The following is a 21,613-nucleotide window of genomic DNA, read 5'->3' on the forward strand; positions in this document are numbered from 1 at the left end:
CAGCTAAAATAAAAAATCACAAAGCTTACATACACAGAGTACATACTTAATATTATGTCTTGAGCACAGGTGCTTACGTAATATTTAAATTGGCTCACATAATGAATGAATATTTCTAAATCGAATAAGGTACTCTTTTTTTCTAATATTAAATTAGGATATAGTTTTGAAAATTTTTGTAATGTCCTCAACTCCTGGATTTTCATTATTAGACATTCATAATCTAATACTATAATTTCTCGTTGTTTAAAAATTAATCAAAATTAATAATCTTTATCCAAGAACAACGTGAGATAAACTGTCCCCCTCTTTATAAAATAATAAGGAGCTGATTTGTACATTTCTCCTTTAAATTTAAATTTTCTATTCCCTTTTTGAAAATATGCTTAAATTTTAATTGAACAAATAATTAAGATTTAAAATTTTTAAAACTCATGATTATAGTAATGCTTTTTCCAAAATTTGTTTCGAGAATTTTATTAATCCATTTTCATAGGACGATGAAAATGTATCATTTCCACTATACTCATTTTTTATCACAGGAAATTTTATATTTCATTATCGTAAATAGAACTGACCTAAGCTTCGGCGTTGTTTGTTTTACCAAGTATTGCGTATTGTTTGATATTTTACAGATAGCAGATTTTCAATCATTTTCGGCAAACCTTTGTTTTTAGAGTAAATTTGATATTGCCTTTCTTTTTCTTCTTCATTTTCTTCTTTCTGAATTATGATATCTATAATTTAGAAATCGTTGTAACTTTTGAAACTTCTTTTTTCTTTTCCAGAAATTAATCCATGCGATGATATTGTCATCAATAAATAATATACATAATTTTGTTTCTATTCTTTTATTTAAAAAGTTTCGTCCTTTCATGCAGATTTAAATTATGCATCATTTCAAGGACAACTAATTTTTGGAAGAGTGTTTTTTTAAAAATACTTTAAGGTTACAATAAGTACTTTCGTTCATAGCAATAAACTTCAAGTAATAATTGATTTTGTAAATTAAAGAAAGTTCAATGATAAATAACTGTTTATCTTAGATCATAATAACTACAAGAAAGGGCAAATTCAAAAAATTATTTTTTGGAAGTGAGCCGTGTTTGCAAACCTTTAATGCAGGCACCGGTGTTTCATTCTGTATTTCATAACCATACATTATTAAAAAATGCTAATTATAATACTTTGCACTAATTTTGACTTTTTTTTTAACTAATACAAAATAATGGAGAAAAAATTACGAAAAATATATTTAATAAGAATTCTGAGTCAAAGAGTTAATCATTCATACTTTTTTGGATAGCCAACTAGACTCACTTTTAGCAGACTATGTAAATTTTCCCCAAATATTAGCATTGGATCGTTCTTGAATTTTGTTAATATGTATGTTTCCATTATTTATATATTTAAGCTGCCGGACTTCTCCTATTTTAGATAAACATCTTAGAGCTATTTGTTTATTTCTTTTTGACAAAGAGGAGAGGTATTATAAGAAAAATGTACGACGCTGAATTTCCTTTATAAGAATTTTTTTTTCTGTAAATTGCAAACATAATTTTACCTGTGAGAAAAATATATTTAAAAAAAATCATGCGTAAGTACAAAGGTGACTTACTTTTGCTTTTTTCTGAAAAGGAAGAAAGGTGATCTCAAAATATGCTTACATTTAATAATTTTTATGTTGAAATATTTATTTCACGTAATATAAATGATGTGGATTTTGCCTTAGAAATACGTAGATAATTATTCTTTTTCATCGATTAAGATAAATGTCGATGCACAAAACGCTAATTTCTTGGAAAAATTCTTTAGATAATATTTTGATTCGAGTCATTGAAAGAGCAAGTTTATTACAGGGAGTTATGAATAGGGGAAAAAAGTAAAAAAGTAAAATGGATATTAGTGAGTTGTAATATTCTAACGTATGAAGAAAAACAAAATCGCAAAACTACTAAACTGATAACGGTGCGTTTTGAAAAACCCAACTAGAGCCTTAAAAATAAACACACATTTCTTTTTTATCTTAGCTTTTTATCCCTCTTAATTGACAACTTTTGTAAATGAACCTCATTGTTCAGTCTTGTCTATTAGTTTTATAAAAGAAACACTATCCACCTAATTCAATCATTCATTACATCATAACGTAAAGTACTTCAAAATCGATAGACACAAGTAACGGCTTGTTTATAAAAGAACTCCTATACATCACCACCCTAAACGCCAGTAGCCATAAAAACGACGGAAACTCAATCTAAACATTGAGACCAGTCTCTAAACAATTTCTAATTCTTGCAGTCGAGTTATTACGCTTTCGACACGTGGACGGATAGAAAAATATTTGATGAGGGTTAAAAGCTCGATACACAAAATTCAGTGTTCTTGGAATTTTGGGAGGCGACGTTGTGATAAAGTGACTTGTTTGTACTTTGTATCGAGCCGAAACCTTTAGAGATAACACACATCGTATGCTTTCTCCTCTTTCTAACTGTTTTCTTCTATAGTCGTAAGTGGGAAGATGATAAAAAGTAGTAAAAGGTCACCCCCCATCTAACTTATCACGATCTTTTTTTCATTATTGTTTCATTATTATTTTTTTTTAACTTAATAGTTCAGCTTTTCTTGTATGTGAATTGACGCTTTTGTTAGATCTATTTTCTTTGCCTGATTAAAAAAAAGGGGAAAAAAAGCTACTTTGTATCTATTATATTTGAACACTTTTTTATTTTACATTCAATTAAGTTATGAATTAAGCTAGTCTTCCCTAAACAAAATGAATGTTCTAAAAAAATAAAGATCTATTTTAAACAATTTACGTGCTAGGCACAGACTAACTATTGAGCTTCTTCCTTTCCTGCCAATTTTCTTTTTTCTATTTATATTATTAATGCAAATTTATAACTTTTTTTAAAAAATGAAAATATTGTTTCTATTTTTTATTGTAAAATTCAATTTGCGTTTTATTAAGATGTTTCGAACATTATTATTATTTTTCGAATAATAACTATAGAAATCTTCAGCGTTTATAATTTGTAAAATTATAGAAAAGCTCATGCCCCAATGGCTTTGTGTGCCTAGATGTAAGTTAGGGCGTGTGTGAAAAACTTACAGATTTGAATAATGACAAATTTAAGAGAACATTTAGCGTTCTAACGATAATTTTAAAATTGAATAAGTTGAATTTTTTTGTTTAAAAAAAAAGAAATATATGGTTTTTGACTTATTTTATTTATTGATTATTAATTATACGAAAACTAAATGTTAGAATATAAATTTTTGCTCTTAACTTGAACTCTTAAGTGAACTTGATTTTCGTGAATTAGATTGAAACTCCAAATGGTTCAAGGATGATCTTATATTTTTCCATACTTTTTCATCCTTTTTTACTTCTAATTAGTTTGAAATTGTCCTGTTTAGCTCTAGCGAACAATTTTTGATTTACATTTTGATTTTTGAGGCACATAGTATTATAGCCTCATCTGACATTCTCATGACCGAATCCCAAGATTGACACCAAAATATTTCCGCCTTTTAAACCAATGTCCGTTGCCTAACAAAAACCTTAGTTCTAGTTGAATTTCTTTATAACCATTCCAGTACCTTTATATCCAGTATCAAGACCGTCATAACGGTTTTGAAACTGTGCTAGTTGTAAATGGTTGAAAAAACAGTATGGTTTTTAAACCATACTAGTTGCAAACGGTTTCAATACCGTAGAGATAAAAAAGTTTCATTACCGTAAACTTTACGGTTAATCGGAGGGACATACTGTTACCAGTTATTTTACCATAATTTTCGAATGGAAGTGTGTAGCAGTAACTTAAAACACCAATAGTGCATGTAATGCTATCTAAACTTGCTATCTAACTTGCTATCTAAACGTTTGTTACATATTTATAGATTTCGCCATGTGTTAATTTGCGAGAATAAATTTTATTTTCTCTCACTCAAAGAAGTTTTAAAGCTAGTTTATTCTTATTTACAAAAATATTACTTAAAATCTTTATCTATTCTTTTTTCTTCCGTTATGATTATCTGTTGTTCTCTGCGGAAGATAAAGAACTTTTAAGTGGCATGACAAGAATGTAAAATAAATTTGCCATAATCATAACAATTTGGTTATGTTAATTTTTCATTTCCACCTTTTGACATAATCGCCTCTGGTGAACAGTTTGTCCATATCATTAGATTTTTAAAACACTAATCATTTGGGTTTTATTAAGAGGAAAACCTTCCACGGTTTGCTCTATGGCGAATCGTGGTGATCCATATGCATCTGTGGTCATTTTGGATCGGCATTGTGACTAATGCTGACCAGAAGCTATGTATTAATTGATCTGTTATCTTCAGGTAATGATTGGAATCTATCAGTCTACAATCTGAACCTTTCTAGTTTAAAACTATGAAATGTTATTTTTTTAGTTGTTTCTACTTTTTTCAACCTTGAAGACACACTGACCACTCCTTTAAAATTTTAAATCTTGCCCTCATTTGAGAAAAAGAACAATGCTGAGCATTTCTTATTAGTATTATGATTGCTTCTTATCTGTTAAGTTCAGCAATTGTTTTTTTATTCCTCTTTTGTATGAATGCCGATAGAGATTATATTCTTATCTACGAAAGACTTGTTTTGAGTACTTAATACAAAAGATAAACATTCTTTTTCTTCAATGGGCTTTTATATCTTTAGATACTAAACATCTTAAAATTTCGAGATAAGTTCTATCTTAATATGACAATATCAAAAATTTAAAATCTTGAGTTCATACTATAGAGATAATGCCACCTAAAATAAGCTAACAGTATCATCAGGGCTTCCGATAAGTATAAAGGTTGATCAGCATAAACGATTTTGATTTAATTGAACGTAAAAGAAGTATTAATTAGAAAAAGTGAATTGTAATTGAAACTATCTTATTCTCGTTTTTGTTCTAACAATAGCTACAAAAAAAAGCACTTTTGGCTTACAAAAGCGTTGGTAAATGTCATAATTTTGAAATCAACGTCATGATTGATGGGTCAGCCGGTCGCTTTCACTTCCGACTTTGAAATTATCATATTTAGATAGCCAAGCCATTAATCTGAAACTGGGTTTGCTTTATGTCGTCACAAGGACTGAACTCCGAACTACACAATGATAGCTTAGCACTTTACTCACTGTATTATCACATCTCCATTATTCTAATTGTATCCCAAATTCGCGAGATAGATTTATTTTATTTTATAACCGTCGTTGAACTGCTGACAAAATTCTGAGTTTACGACTATCAATGTTCAACTCCGTAGGCTTATAATTTTGAAATCAATCCAGAAGACAAGGAATCATCAAGCATCGGTACAAACTAGCCTGCGTGTTTTTGATGGCTCGCATTGTGTAATTCCGATTCTTTTAAGTAATACGCGGTTCGTAAAAATGCAAGGTAAATGACGATATTGGTGTAGACCTCACTTTTCACTATTTTCGAAATAAACTAAAGAATTTCTTTAATAAATAAATAGTACTATTTCTGATGTTAGTAAAGAAAGGTATATTCAGTTTTAACAGTCTGTTTTTGAAAAGACTGTTCCGTTTACTGTGAGGACTTTCTGATTTCTTCATTTGAATAGATCAGCACAAATTGCACTCTTGAGAATCTGCGAAGGAAAGGTAAAGAAAATTACCATTATTTATTGGTCTTGGACAAATTACTAAAGATAAAGTTGTTTAATGTTGAGAAGATTATGCTTAAATGTCAACTTACGAACTCCCTGTTATTATATATATTTATTTTATTTACATTTATTTTATTTGTTATCTATTTTATTTAAATTTATTCTATTTTATATTCAATTTATATTATATTTCAATCAATGCCCCGTGATATAGTGTAATGTTTAATATCAAGTATTTCGAATAGAACTAGAAAAAACTGGAAGGATTTTTGTTGAGTGATAGTCCAAAAACAGTCTGATTTCTGGGTTCAAGAGTGTGTTATGGTTAGCTTTACAACTTATATTAGTTTATTCCTTCCAAATCTCTGATAAAAAAGATATTATTCTATATTCTGGTTTTTTCAAATTTTCTAAAAATGCCATTTACTAAAATTCATACACTGATCTCTCAATGAATGATAATTTTTTGTTTGAAACTTATATTTCGTGAACTATTTGGATTTAAGAACTATTTATTATTTACTGGTAGAATAAAATAAGTGCTCAGGATTCCCCCATTGGGAGGAACGGTTTCACTATCATTATTGCTGTGTTTTACTTACTGGGTTGACGAGGAAGAAGAAAAAAAAAACACTTGAGTGGTTGGTTCTGCCAATGCAGATAATCCAGACATTATCAATTTTGGAGCTATCATTTATTCAGTCGATAAAGCATTCCCTTGGAAGGCGTCTAGGCACATGAATATTCTGAAGTTCTCCCAAATTCATTTCTATAAAATGTTTTCTAATTCTTAACTCAATGAAAATTCTTTTTAACACATTGTTTCAATTTATGAAATCCAGGATGGTATAAAATATTGCAAAAGCTATGCTCATTCTTTGAATTGTTTTACTTTACTTCCATATATGCATTGGCAAAAAAGAATGACAGCTTTCGGAACGGAAGGAAGCATTTTAAATTCATTAAATCCATTTATTTTATTATCTTTATTTTTAACTTAACTCGAGATGATTAATATGAAGTATATTTTATATTTACTTTAAATTTTTTTTTTTTTAAAAGTTGTCATAAGTTGTCATATTAATTTTTAGAAAAACCGGCCTAATATCCGTATGGTTTATTCAAGTATTACATAAGCACCGTAAGGAGGAAGCAATATTTACGTGAAATCCTTAATTTACTCTATTTTATTATTATTATTTTTGAAAAAAAATCAAACAAAAGAAAACTTGGAAAAATTTTCAATTTGGAATAAAAGTTAAATTTGGGAGAAAAAATTTGTTTTATGATTTTTAAATATTTATCAAATGAATTTAAAAAACGTAAATTTTGTTTTGTACAAAATTGCACTTTAATTAGAATTTACTTGATCTGTTGTAATTTAATTCTTAGAATTAAATCACTTCAGTTCAAATCAGAGATAGTGAAAAAAATGCAAGGAGCAGTAAGGAGAGACAAGCATAATAGGTTTGCTGACAATAAGAAAGGAGAGATCCATTCTCACGTAATATTGGAATCTTGCAAAGAAATTATAATAATGTATTGAACTGTTTCAATTCCAGTTGTGGACTATATTTAACTTCTAGAATGCTTCATGGGGTTCATCGTATGGTGATTTGGCATCGTATAATGATTGCAGAGATGTTATGGTTCAACGCAGAATTTCTAATAAATGTACATGTAAGATATTTAAAAAATGACACATTTTTGAGAAACCGTTCTCGTTTAGATGCATTGCAATTCCAGAGCGATGCCCACTTAAACCATATTGTATTGCAAAGTTAAAGATGTATTTAACCATCGTTCACTCGATAACCGTATACTATAGTTCGGTTAGAAAAGAAAATTCAACCCCTCTTCAAAGTTGCGTCAAATTTTATTTCACGGATATTATGCTTTAAAGGTGAAATGATTTTTCTGACGATGTTCTTAATGCCTCTCAATCTTTGAAACGATTCAATGGCACGAGATGACTTAAAAACACAAGTTCGGTACTCCTACAATTAAAGCATTTGTTTTCCCATCTATGGTTCAATTTAGAACATTTTTTTTTTCCTTCTTCTCCTAAACATTCTATCTCTGACCTTGCAAAAAAAAAATAATAAAAATAATGAGAAGAGCAGGACAGGTAGAAGCTTTTACTTCCCCATTTCCTAGAAGTAGGTTGTAGATGGGGAATCTGGTAGGAAAAAAAAAGAAGAGGGGGATAAGCAAAACTACTTTTGGGTATGAGGGAGGGGTACCACCCGTGGAAAAAAAGTTCAGACACTTGAGAACCTGTTTGGATCAATTTGTTTGGTTCTATTTTATCACTAGGGTCTCAACAAAACACCACAATTCTACGCTTACTTATCTCTTTGAGTAGTCTTAAAAAAAAAAAAAAAAAGACAGATTGCTAAAATTATTATCTTTCCCTATGCATATTTCTTTTCTTGATAATATTTTTTCCCCCCTCAGTTATTTGGATAAATTTGAGGAAGAAGTTCGATATGTGTGATTCACTTATTTCAGTATTGTTCTCTTACTTTTTTCCCCATTAATAATCAACCCTTCTCGAGTATCAAGAATTTAATAAGTTTAATTAAGTTAAGTGTCAATGAATTATAAATTGATGAATCTTAATGACTACAATTTATGAAACGTTTAAAGGCTTATTTGTATTTATAGCTCAATAAAATTAAAAATTAAGAAATCTAGTTGTATATTATGACTACAATTTTTAAATTTAATCATAATTTTTTTTGATCGAAATTGTTTAGCATTTTTCAAATTTCATATAGATTAATTTTAATTAATTAATTTTAATTTTTAATGCAAAGCATGAAACGTGGAGGGCCGCTTAAATATGACTTAAGCATCGAAAGGATGTGTGTTGACAAAGAAGTAATGTTTGGAAAGAAAAAAAAAAGCATCTCTTATAAATAACTGAAATTCAAACGTTTGAAGGAAAAGTTACCTTTAAAGAAAATCTCAACATAAACATAGGAAAGGGAAATATGGGGGTTCATTGTTTTTTGCTCAGAAGGTGGGTGAGCTCTTAAAGTCACCTAAGATAATAAAATTTGAATAGTTGGTCTAAATACCGCGAGATACAAGGCCAGGATAGCCTGGTTGGTAGGGCACTGGGCTCCTGTTCAAAAGTTCGTGGGTTCGATCCCCACCAGCCGAAGACTTCCCGTGTAGTAAATGGTGCTCGTTAAATCTGCCGAGTCGCAAAGTCCTCTATGTTCCCATAACAAATCAATACCTCTTGGGGTACTGATCCAGGAGTTTCCTTGTCTTCTGGATTGGTTCAAAATTACAAGACTACGGAGCTAAACATTAGTAGTCGTAAACCCAAAAATTGGATCGGCTGTTCAACGATGGATATATATGATATGTGATATGTAAGATCCAAGGTCAGAGCCGCGATAGAGATAGAGCGTTCGCCATCAAATGGGGTAACCGTGTTCAAATCACACTCGATACGAATTCCGCATCCGGCTTTCACCGACCAACAGTGCTGACGTTGTGACGCTTGACGATTTCCTCAGTGGTAGACGGATCATGGGTTAGAGTCCCTTTGCCGTCGGGCTAACCTTGGGAGGTCCTTGTAGTCTTACTCTCCACGTCACGCAAATGCTGGTTAGTTCCATCAAGAAGGCAAATTTCTCCTAACACTTGATCTAGGAGTTGTTCTGTCTTCTGGATTGGGTTCAAATTTACAAGGCTACGGAGTTGAACATTAGTAGTCGTAAACCCAAGAAATTGGGTCGGCTGCTCACCGACGGTTATTAAGAACCAAGACCAGGATAGCCTGGTTGGTAGGGAAAATGGGCCCATGTCCAAGAGGTCGTGGGTTTGACCCCCGCCGACCGAAAACAGTATACCGTAAATGGTGACTGATACGCGTTATATATATTGTGTCCTCCATGTTCCCATAACAAATCAATACCTCTGATGTTACTGACGCAAGAGTTTCCTTGTCTTCTGGATTGGTTCAAAATTGAAGGTTACGGAGTTAAAGATAAGTAGTCGTAAACCCCAAGAAAATAGGTCGGCTGTTCAACAACGGTTATAAGATAAGAAGAAGAAAAAGGATCCAATTTCAAGCCAGGGTAGCTAAGGGGATAGAGCGTTTGCTTTCCAATGAGCTGGACCAGGTTCGAATCCCAGCGATTTCTGGTCGAATACCAGTTCCGCATCCGACTCACACCGACCACAGTGCTGACGTTAAATATCCTCAGAGGTAGACGAATCATGGGTTAGAGTCCCCTTGCCTTCAAGCTATCCATTGGAGGTTTTCGTGGTTTTCCACTCCATGTAACGCAAATGTGTCTGCTAATGTTTAGCTTCGTAGCTTTGCAATTTTGAACCCAATCCGGAAGACAAGAGCACTCCTAGATCAGGTATTGGGAGAAATTTGTCTTCGTGGAGGACTTTTTAATGTTACTAACCCGTAAACCCGAAATTAGCTAACACGTTAACCCAAAATGAGGTCGACTGTTCAATGACGGTTGTAAAATAAAAAGATCTATGAATATAAATTTGATAAAATACTTTTTGTAAATTTCGATCTACCGTGTCAGGTTCAACTGCTTTTTAAGATATATAATTCCCACGACTCCTTGGTTGCAGAAATACACGCGGTTCGACCTAAATAGGTTACTATGAATTCATATTGCAAAGTGGTTTTTAAAAGCATGTTGTACTTCTAGTTCTACTTAGATCATTACAAATTTTTTGGAGTATTTAAAAAACAAAATATTTGTTATCATGTATATGTCCATTAAAGAAATTCTATTGACTACTAAATTTTCCCAAGCCTGTGAAAAGGACTCTTTCTATTAGTTTATCCGAACTAATCTGCTTTAATAACCCATAATTCTTTGAAATAAAATCACCACTACTAGATTTTCAAATCTCTTTATTTATCAACTCTTTCAATAGGAACCTAACAATCATTTTTAATTATTCAGTGCAAAACGAAAATTTTCCAAGCTCTAAAATAACAGTTTCTATTATTAGTAGTTAATGCAAGACTAATCAATTATAACTAGTATAAGCAAATAACCCATAATTCTGTAATGAGATTCAATCACCACTACCCGATTTCCACATTGTAACGATCTCATCTCGTTCAATAGGTCTGAGCAACCTACCAATCATTCTTAATTATCGCTTTGCAAATCTATTTTTTTTATATCGTTATTATTGCTGTAACGACCATTGCGTCACGATTTTATGCTGCACCCCTCCCCAACTCCCTCCCGCAACAAAAACCACTAAAAAACAATCTTTTTTTTCTTCTCCCCTCTTTCTTCAAACTTAACTTCTCGCCTGAATTTGTTTTCATTGTTTTTTTTTCCTTCCTTCGGTTGTTATCCATCTCGTGGAAAACGAGCGAGCTCGTTTGTCTACTGGACCTTCGCAGACAGGTGGGTGTACCCCTGACGCCCGGGGGCCTAGAGAACGTAAAAAAGATCGTGATTGCATTTCTTAGGTGAAGGGGGGTTTAGGAAGTTGCTCTTAAACATGGTCATTTTCTTGCTTTTTCTCATAGGGAAGGGGGAGGAGTCGTCACATTCTTTGCTATGTTTCGAACCTTGATTTTGTGAGTTGAGAAGGGGGTTTAATAGGAGTCCCGTTCATGAGTTCCGTTCTTTCTAGAATGGTTTTTTTATTTTGGCGTGTTATCGCTGATTTTTGGCGAACATTTAATGAGATAACATCTTGAAACATGACACCGTCTTGTTTTCGCTGAAATGCTTTTTTTTTTTTTTTTTTTTTTTTTTTTTTTTTTTTTTNGGATATCATAGTCATTTACAAAATGAAACAGTAATCGATGCAACAATTGGATTAATAAGTTAAATTTAAAATGAAATAAAATTCTTTTTCTATTCAAAGATTGTTTATATTTTAATGAAAGGTATTCTATTCAAGCACACGCGAAAGATGTATTAAATGAAACTTGCAATGTAAATAAAATGGCATACACATTCATTTAGTACAAAACGTGCTTTTTTTAAACTTTTTTCTTTTTAACCGAACTTGAACAATTATTAATTCGAAACATAATTTTAGGTTTAACTAAACTGGATACATATGTTTGAAATTGTTCTAGCATGAATTATTTTTACCTAGTGCGATGAAATTCTTAAAAAAAAAAATTTCTCTGAGGGAAAAATTAGAAATAGTAAAAAGTAAAAAATATCAATAAAATTTTAAAAAATTAATTTTTAAAACTCATCTATGCTCAATTGGTATAAGATGTTTCCTTTAATACATTTATTTTCAAATTATTGTTGCTTATTTATCTTAAAAATTTTTATTTAATCGTATAATTGCAAAAAAAAATAAATTATAGTTTTTCCAGCCAAGTTGCGTAGTTAAATAAATAAACTTATAACAATTAAAGAAATGATAACCCATTTTGAAATTTAAAAAAAAAAAGAAATATAAAAGTATTACTTGCATTTAACAAACCTTTTTTACAGATGAAGCAGTTATTAAATGGAAAGGTATTCATTGCAAACAAGGATGCATTATTTTTGCGTAAATTACAATCAACGGAAATGTTACATTGCATTAATGTATAATTTTGAAAATAAGTAATAATATCAGAAAAAAAGTAAGTTCTCGTCTTTGAATGGAACCATATTATGCAAAATGGAAATATTAGCTTAATAAGAGTAGTTCGTTTGTAATTGACAATTATTGCGTTTTATAACTTCACGGTTTAATGAAATACAACATTAAACACATAAATTGAGTTCATCGAGCATCCTGATCACGCACACGTTGATAGTTAATCTACATCGTTGATTAAAATTCATAAAATGACTGCGGATTTTTTAACCTCTCTTTTCCGTGACTCAATAATGATGATGATCATCATCCTTTCTTGTATTTAGGAGTGTTTTTGCTACGTATTCAGCTATTTTTTTTTTTTTTTTTAGTGTTTAAATGCTTTTTCTTTTCATTTTTCTTGTTTTTAAAATGTTTATATATATATATATATATATGCATATTTTTTGCATTTAAAGTTAATTTCCCCTTTATGTATTTAGAATTTTTTTATGATGTATTTAGCTTTTTTTTTCGATATTTTTTCTTTGTTATAGAGTTAATTTTTTTCTGTATTTGAATGCTTTTTATTTAAAGTATTTTCTGTTTTTTCCCCCTTTCGCTGCTATATTTAGGTTCTTTTTTTATGATTTTGGTTTAGGCATTTTTTCAATATTTCTGTCTGTGTGTGTGTTTCTTCTGCAACTTATGTACTTAGAATTTTTTGCAACCTTTACACTTTTGCTGTTAAAAAAAAAAAAAAAGAATTTTATGGAGGAAAAAAAAATTTCAAGTTGTGCCATTTTCAAAACTTCATAGGCATAAATTATCATTTGCGTTTATTTAAACTATTCAATATAGATTTCAGATAATTCTTGCATATGACTAATATATGATTCTTTTTAATGCATGTTAATAAAAAGATTTCATTGGATTTTGTTCTTCTAGTTTTTGTGCTTAATTATTATGTATATAATTTTTTTTATAAAAACTTTATTGTGAGTGGTTCGTGAGTTGTGTAAGATAAAATTAGTTTCAAACATACATACATATATACACACATATATATATCAGGGTTTCCGCTACGGTAGCTTTTTTCGCAAAATGCGAAAAGACCCCTCAAAAATGCTGAAATTCAACAAAGCATTTTCGCATTTTTGCTAAAGGATTTTACTAAATTCCATTAAAAAAAAAGCTTCCGCGAAAAACCATGACGCTAACATCCATGAAAAAAACTTGATCAAACAAGAAGGAGAAAAAATCTAAATATCTTTCGCAAGAAGAACCATGACGCTAGCGTTCACGAAAAAAACGTGATCAAACGAGATGAAGCATAGCGATCAACAAAAATGGCTAGAATATATGATATATATATTTGTTAATGATTAATATTTAGGGCCCTGAAAGTGCATTTAACTTTCAAGAAGCATTTGTAAAATGGGCAAACATGAAAGAAAGGAAGATTGTTAATTATAAACCAAAATGTTTTGATAAATAATAAATGTGTTTTTTTTTTTTTATAGGTATTCTTTTTGATATTCTTGTACATTAAGCTATTCTTTGTCAGATAACTTACAGTACTTGTTTGATATAAAGTAATTTTATAAGCCTAATGGCATTTTAGCATTTTGCTAAAACTTTTTCTCAGATTTTAGCTTTTTTGCTAATGAATTTTTAGACTCTGCTTAAACCCTGATATATATATATATGAGGTATTCAAGTTCGTAATGAGTATATAAATCCTGGTAAACATTGAATGGCTATTCATACACTTATTATGTATATAAATGCATAGTCATAAAGGGGGGGGGCTCTCAATCGAAGCAACCTCACGTTAACTTCCCCATTTTAAATATTAATAAAATGGACAGAAAAAAACGCAGTTCGCAAGATTTGTTTCATCTACAAAGAGACTGGAAAACATCAACAGCTAAAAATGTAGTTGATTTATTTGTTTCAACCGCTGTTTGACGCCAAATTTTGGACAATGAATATACTTGTGTGGCAAACCTACCCACACGTCTTGTTGGAAAATGTACCTCATATTTTTGAACTTCGCCAAGGCCAAGGCAAATGAGGTAAATTGGGGAAGAAAATCAAAATCAGGGGGACGAGAAAAAAAAGAAGAAAAAAGAATGAGAATTTTCTGAAGAAAGCTGAGAGGGTAGGAGTGGAGGGGAGAGGTCGGTAGTCGAAATTAGAGGCTTTTGGGTTGCTGTGTGTTTGCACAGTGCTGTTGGCTCCTTTACCACTCCCAAATCATTTTCCGGATGTGTACATAGTGTGAATTATATGTGGGTTTTAGGATGAGACACGTGCTTTTTTTACTTCTATTTTAACTGAAACTGATTAGGAAAGAAACATTATTTTGAAGTAGTAAATGATTAAACCGTACTAAATATATTTTTCTAGTGACCTTATTCATTCATGATTAAAGCTAGGAGTTGGATGATATTCACATTTTTCGCATTCTAGAAATTATTTTTAAGTGTTTGAAGCCTTTTTTTTCCTTTCTACTTTTTTTAAAAATTATTTCTTTAGTTTAGGGTTATTTGATTATTTTTAAAAACATTAAGCTCAAGAGGAAAAGAAAATGTTCAATCGTGTGTGTATGTATATGTATGTATGTATGTATATAGTCAATGCGTGTGTATATATGTGTGTGTGTGTATATATATAGGGACCGAGCTAAGCATTCGCCGTCTCGCCAAATAAGATAAAATCGTCAATTTGGCGAATAAAATTGTATTTTGTCGAATGATTTTTTCCTCTGGAAAGAAACTAAAATTACGTCAAAATGAATTTTTCTAAACAAATCAGTATTTTTTTTTCTTTCGATTACGGTAATTTTCGTTAGATGCGCCACATAACCTATTAGAAATGGGTCCAAATAATATAAGCCTGAAACAAACTACCGTCAAATAGCTTTCCATGGGGGGGGGGAGGATATATATATGTGTGCGTGCGTGTGTGTGTGTGTAATTTTAGGAATTTTTTAGGTACTTCATGGCCTTTTAAGAACCTACATTTTTAAGTTTATATAGTTATAAATTTTTGTGTTAACATGAAAATAAATATGTACACAAACAGCTTTAAAAAGTATTTATAGTCATAAATACTTTTTAAAAATCGTTTATTTCTGCTTTTCAAACAAATGCTAACACTTCTTTCAAATAGAACTTTCTTAGAAAATTTTGCATTGTATTGTATGAATCCATTACAAATATTATTAAATGCAGATTATTTGACATAACACTATAATAAATTTTGAAACAATAATACTTAAAATATTATTGCACGTTAAAATAGACTACTTAGAATGGAGGTTTCATAAAAGTTAATACGGAAATGCGAGTAAAATTATTATATGTCACCGTGTTTTAATTTCCATTATACGATACGTTTTATTTCTTAATACTGTTATTTTTTCTTAAAATTAAATGACGTGCTTTCAAAATGTTTTAATAACTAAATGTTTTAAATTTACAAGAATGTTACATACATGTAAACGAATTAAATGTAGTGTTCAAAATTTTTTATCCATTAAAATTGAACTACTTTTCTATCTCCTTTCTTTTTAATGGAGAAGGCTTTTTCGAAGGAACGATTTCGTTACTACGCCAAAACTTCCAAGAAATAGGATTAAATTGCTCGGTTGCTTGACCCCTCTTAAGCCTCTTTCTATTAACTATCATTGGGTTTTTTTTTCTTTAAAAAAAATAATATATATTTTTATGTATAGAGAGATTTTTATGAGATTTCGGTTTCGGCGAAGTTATCATTCTATTAAGTTAAGGAGTTAAATTTTTCGAAATTTCTCTTTTTGCTGACTTAAATCCTCTTTATAGTTCCATCTTTCTCTAGGTCGGTGTCCTACATTTTCTGTTCTTGGCAAAAAGTTTGTTATAAACAGCAAAATAAATTTTAAATGTAGTTTGTAGTATCTTTAATACGTTGAATCGTCAAATTTTTTACATCATTTTGTTGAAATCATCGAAATTTAGTTCATTGCTTTATCTATTTTATACTAGCTCTAACTTAATAGTTAAATTGTTTACAAGTAGTAAAGCTCGATTTTATTCGCTTGTGATTTACGGCACATATTTAAAAATAGCAATTTAAATGTTTTGAATTTTAATATTGAACAAAACTTTATATTTGTATGGCTTTAAGTATCGACATTATCTGAGATTTCAATTTATTGCTATTTAATTTTCTGATTTTTTAAAATGGCGTGTTAATTGCACAAATAGCGTGTCATTTTAATAGTATAATAAACATTATTCTTAACTTTAAAACAAAAGTTTCTATATCTGTAAGAAATGACTATTTTTGTGATGGTGAACAACATAGTGGGTTTAAAGGAACATTTTATACATCCCTTATGCTTGAAACAGTCGAGCATGTCAATTTTAAACTTTAGATCCATATTTCAACAAAATCTATCTAGATTCGTTTCACAAAATGCATGGAGTTCTTAGAATATTTTAACAGAATTGAAATTTCAAAAAACGCGAAAGTGATGTAAGCCAAATGACCAAAACCAGTAGCTATATTTAATTTTTAGAAAATTTAAAATTTGTTTGATGTTCAATTATTAACTACTTTAATGATAAATAAGTTTTCAATTTCAAAGGTCGATAGTGATAAAAGTCCATTCTTTTAAAAAATTTGAAAACTTTTGAAGGATTTCTCAAATTTACAAATCCCTGTTGTTCCATACTAATTGATCCTATTTAAAATTTAAATCCAGTCTTTATAACTGAATTTTGTTAGGTTGATTAAGATTCTCTAGCTGATGAAGATTCTTCCAGAAAAAAAAATTTCATTATCAATGGCATATTCATTTCATTTCATAAAATAATCATTAGAATGTATAAAAGCATCACAAACGCTTAAAAAAATAGCTTTATTTGAAGATTCGGTAAAATAAATATGTAGTTTTATGCAAAAACAACCAATATAAAAAATTAAATTTTGTACTACATAAGTATTTAAAATTCTTTAAAAAATTTTGCAATAGGTATTTTCAAAATATACGATGATACTTTCTTTTTCTAATGCAATTTTTTATCTGAAATATGTTTGTCTGCCATTGAAAATTAAGTCTTTTCTCTTTTTTTCTAATTAAGTAAACTTTTATCGAAAATAGACTTACACTTTTCTTAAATTTGGTCATTACTCGCGTATTAACAGCAATTAATTTTTTTAATGAAGATTTAACAGAAAGATATATAATGATGTTTAATCCTAAAAGCAGTCTATAGCATTGCTATTAAACTTTCACTCAAGGAGCTCCTCCACAAAACTTTTCAAAAATTTCCAACGTTCTTATTTTTTTTAAAAAAAGAAAACAAAAATGGTTCAAATAAAAGAAAATAAGCATGACATTTTGTAGATGTTGTGGGAGACTGTTCTATCATCAATTTAAGTGAATCTTTTTGATGCACGAGTGTAAAAACCCTGTCCTAAGCATTAAAAATGTGCTTTTCAATTTACTCTTTGTCACAAGGTCGGATGTCTTTTGTTGTCTTACGACACGAAATGTCATAGACTTACCTCTCTTGGATGGTGTTGATAACGTCAAACAATCGCCGCATCACGTGATTCACTTTTTATACATGCATTTACTTTATTTATTTTTTCATTTATTTGTGTTCTTTCATATTTAGAATTGAATTGAAGAATCTCTAATGCCAATGCTAAATAGTAATACGCATGCACTCAAATTGTGGGAAAATTAAGTTTTTCGATATGTTTATTTGGGTTGATTTGTTTATATATACATATTTGGGTACTCACATTATTCTCGACCGTGTTTCGTGCTCTCAACAGTAGGGGGCACTATTTACAGAGGTTGTTTTAACTTCCGGTAGAAGATTTGCTCGTATCGATTTTTGTCTATATTATTATTTATTTATTTTCTTTTTTTTTTTTTTTAAATATAATCATTTGTTTTCGATGGAAAATTTTTTGTTTGCAAGTGGCGGCAGTCGTTTTTATTTTGGGTGCACTATGCACTAATTTGTTATTATATGAAATTCAGATGTTCAAATTCCCTCTTATGACCCATCACGGCCGAATTTAATGAAGTATTAAAGCGAAAATAAAAAAATAATCACGTTCTGCTACGACGTCAGAGGAAGACATCAAGTCTTCCTGTAGTTTTTTATTATTATTATTATTATTTTTTTCCATTTTTTTTCTTTTTTTTTTTTTCATTTTATGAATAAATGGTGAATAGCTGTACATTCAAGTACAAAACTGTCTTCTTTTAGCAGGGTTGCTGAGATAATATATTATATTTAAAGTGATACGCGTATTTTAATGAGAAGTATAAAATTTAACTTAGGAATGAAATTAATTTTTATAAAACATGTATTAACTAGTAATATTCATCAGTAATTATGTAAACCATTATGACAAAAAAAGTAATAAATCACGAATGATGCATAGTTTTTTTTTTTAATTTTATTTTATTTATTTATTTATTTATTTTGATACATTGCTTTATCAAAACTTTAAAAATACATAGTTTACTTAAACCCACGTGTAATTCCACGTTCAGCTTACGTGGAATAGTATAAGATTTGTTTTCTATTTGCAATTTGAGACCTTTTTTTTCTATCATTCTATGAGTTTATCTTTAGAATGACACCTGAATAAGAGAAAAATGGGTTTAAAAAAATCAACAAAAGAAACAATATAAAATGTCATAGCAGTGTTCAATATCACACAATCCATGAAATTTTTTCAAATGATAATTTTTGGGAAAAGTTCTCTGCTTCACGAAATCAATGTTTTAAAATGGTTCAAAAAAGTTGCACTTTACTCCATTAATTAGCAGAAAGCCAGAGAAATGAAAAGAGAATTTTATCTAATTTTAGCTCAGTTAGAATCACCTCAACAGCGATTCAGCTTAATTAACGAATTCAGTGAAAAAGAAAAAGAAAAAAAAAAAGCCTTGTTCAACTAACGTCGCTAATTTTTAGATTTAATTTCAATTGTAAAATAAATGCTCGGCGCACACTTTAGACGTTTTGAATTTGGAGGACTTTAAAACGTGCTCATAGATTCTCCTTAATTAGTTTGATTTCGAATTAAAAAATGCGAATAAAAGACAAGTGTTTATTTTGCTAAATATTCTAAAGTGAAATCAGTTCGCTGCTACTGCCTTCCTTACAGTTTATTTATTTATTTTTTACTTTTACAGTCTTTATGTTTCCAGTTTGAATGTGTATTTCGTTATTACTATTCTATGTACTCATTATTTTGTTTGCATTTTCGAATGGGTAATCTCCTGATTTTTATAGGATGAATAGAGTTTATTTTATACTGAAGACAATTTATAGCTTTGATGCATTTGCATGGGGAGTAACCACTAGTTTACGGCCGATTCGTAATTATTCCATTTCAGTTAGTTCGAACTATGTTGACCCTTTCATTATTTATCTACTAAATAAATTAATCAATGGGTTATTCAGCTTCGTTTCTGCGATTGAATCTTTCGTGGAATGAGAGGTATGGTTGGAGTCTAATTTTGGTTAGTTTTATTATATATGTAGCTAAATTTCTTTCAGCGTTTGTTTTTGAAATAATTCATTCATTTAGTGAACAGACATGCTAAAAGGTTGGAATTGCTTTTTTAATAGGATAATATTAGGAACAACAACTGTAAGTAATTGCTTCACGAATTGCTAATGTTTTATAATCGACTTTTCACAACCGATGCAGGTTCAAAACCTGAGTGAGCCAGTTTTCTGTCGATAATTCGGTATGGTTTTTCCAGTTTGATTGAAGAGATTTATTTCAGTTTATTATTAAATGTACAGTTATTCCTCTTATTGTCATTTTCAAGTAGTCAATCAGCTGATTTTTTCTTTGATACGAATTACTTGGGAGTATAAACCCGTATGATGAGTATTTAAGTAATTCGAGAGCAACATCTTTAAAGTATTTAAACAAAAGGAATTGCGGCCGATGCAGATTTAAAATCCAACTGTGACTATTGAGCCTTCGAGGTTAAGCTCGCTTTCTGCCCTGTATACCTTCAATAATCCTGTCTCAGAGATTCTGTCCTGTGTTCAGCATTTAATTTATCCAAGTATATTGAATATTTAATTTCGTCCTTAGATTCTCACGATGTTTTTGTTAATTTTTTGATGCAGAAATTTCCCCGTCTTTTGAGTTAAACTTGAAAATGGGTGTGATGCACGCCCTCTAAGGTCAGAGATTGTGAACAAGTGGCACCTGACAGGGATTATTCTGGTGCAAAATAAACTCAGATATTAAATTATTTTTATTCATCTACATTCACTGAAGACAACATTTAAAAAAAAAAGTTTAATAGTCGAATTAAAAACAGGTCTGATTTTTGACGCTAATAGGACATTTTCCAGGACCTAAACATGATGAATGCCCCTTCCACTTTCGTAAGCTGTTTGGCTCTTTCTTGGGAAGTTCGTGTAAAGAAATGACCTAAACTAAATTACAAATTATGAAAATATTTTCAATATAGCAAGTTCGCATAATTATATAAACAGGTGTTTGTATCAATGGATTGCATGATAAATTATAAAAAACTGCTTTGTTTCAGATTTAAAGTAAATTAGTAATGAAACAGCAAATATAGTTACACATTGTAATTCCATGGTTTGAAATAATAGTGGCAGATTATTTTTTAAAATTATATATAACAGCTAAACAACTGAAAATAATAACCATAATTTGATTTGCACACTCATCGAAAAACGTTCACCGTCTTTGTTCTTGGTAATTCATTCTGCATATTAGTGATCATGGACAGCTTATTCATTGAATTGAAACCTTAAATTTCCGGGCATTTTAAATCTTTGTTTCAATTTTAGCACAGATTTATAGTATATTTTACTTAGTAGTTGAACTGTCATTTTTATGACTCATTATGATAGTAATAGTTTTAATCTGAAATGCTTGGGAAAATACACCGATAAACTGCAACTTTTTTCAAAATTTACATTTAAAAATAAATCGATTTATTTATTAAAAACGAATTAAAATCGATTATGTCTTCACATTTCTCATTCATTTTTTTAAATATAATGATTTGAAGTTAATAAATTCATAATTCTATGAAATTATACTGTCATCTCTTATAAATCAAAACCGAAATAAGCTTTAATTTATCTATTTTACATTTCAAATGAGAATAAATCGAAACAGATTATCCTAACGACTGTATTTTTTTTCTTCTTCCTTCAGTATTTTTTTAGATCATTCTTTCAAATCTATCGTCATCGCCTCGTCATATTTTTAAAACTTAAATAGCCAGTCTTCGACGTCCTAGCTCATGTTTGAGCTTTATTAATCTATCATAATTTGCGAGATAATTATCCCTCCACCCTTTTTTTCCCCTCTCAAGCGATTTCTCTCCCCT

General features: G+C 29.9%; 1 protein-coding gene across 2 annotated transcripts in view; it reads left to right on the plus strand.

The window, feature by feature from the left end:
* Positions 1-21,613, plus strand: part of LOC107450033 (protein pangolin, isoforms A/H/I/S) — a 155,697-nt gene that overhangs the window by 44,320 nt on the left and 89,764 nt on the right. The gene's annotated exons all lie outside the window — the stretch shown is intronic.

This window comes from Parasteatoda tepidariorum, chromosome 4, assembly GCF_043381705.1.
Source record: "Parasteatoda tepidariorum isolate YZ-2023 chromosome 4, CAS_Ptep_4.0, whole genome shotgun sequence".
Classification (NCBI taxonomy): domain Eukaryota; kingdom Metazoa; phylum Arthropoda; class Arachnida; order Araneae; family Theridiidae; genus Parasteatoda; species Parasteatoda tepidariorum.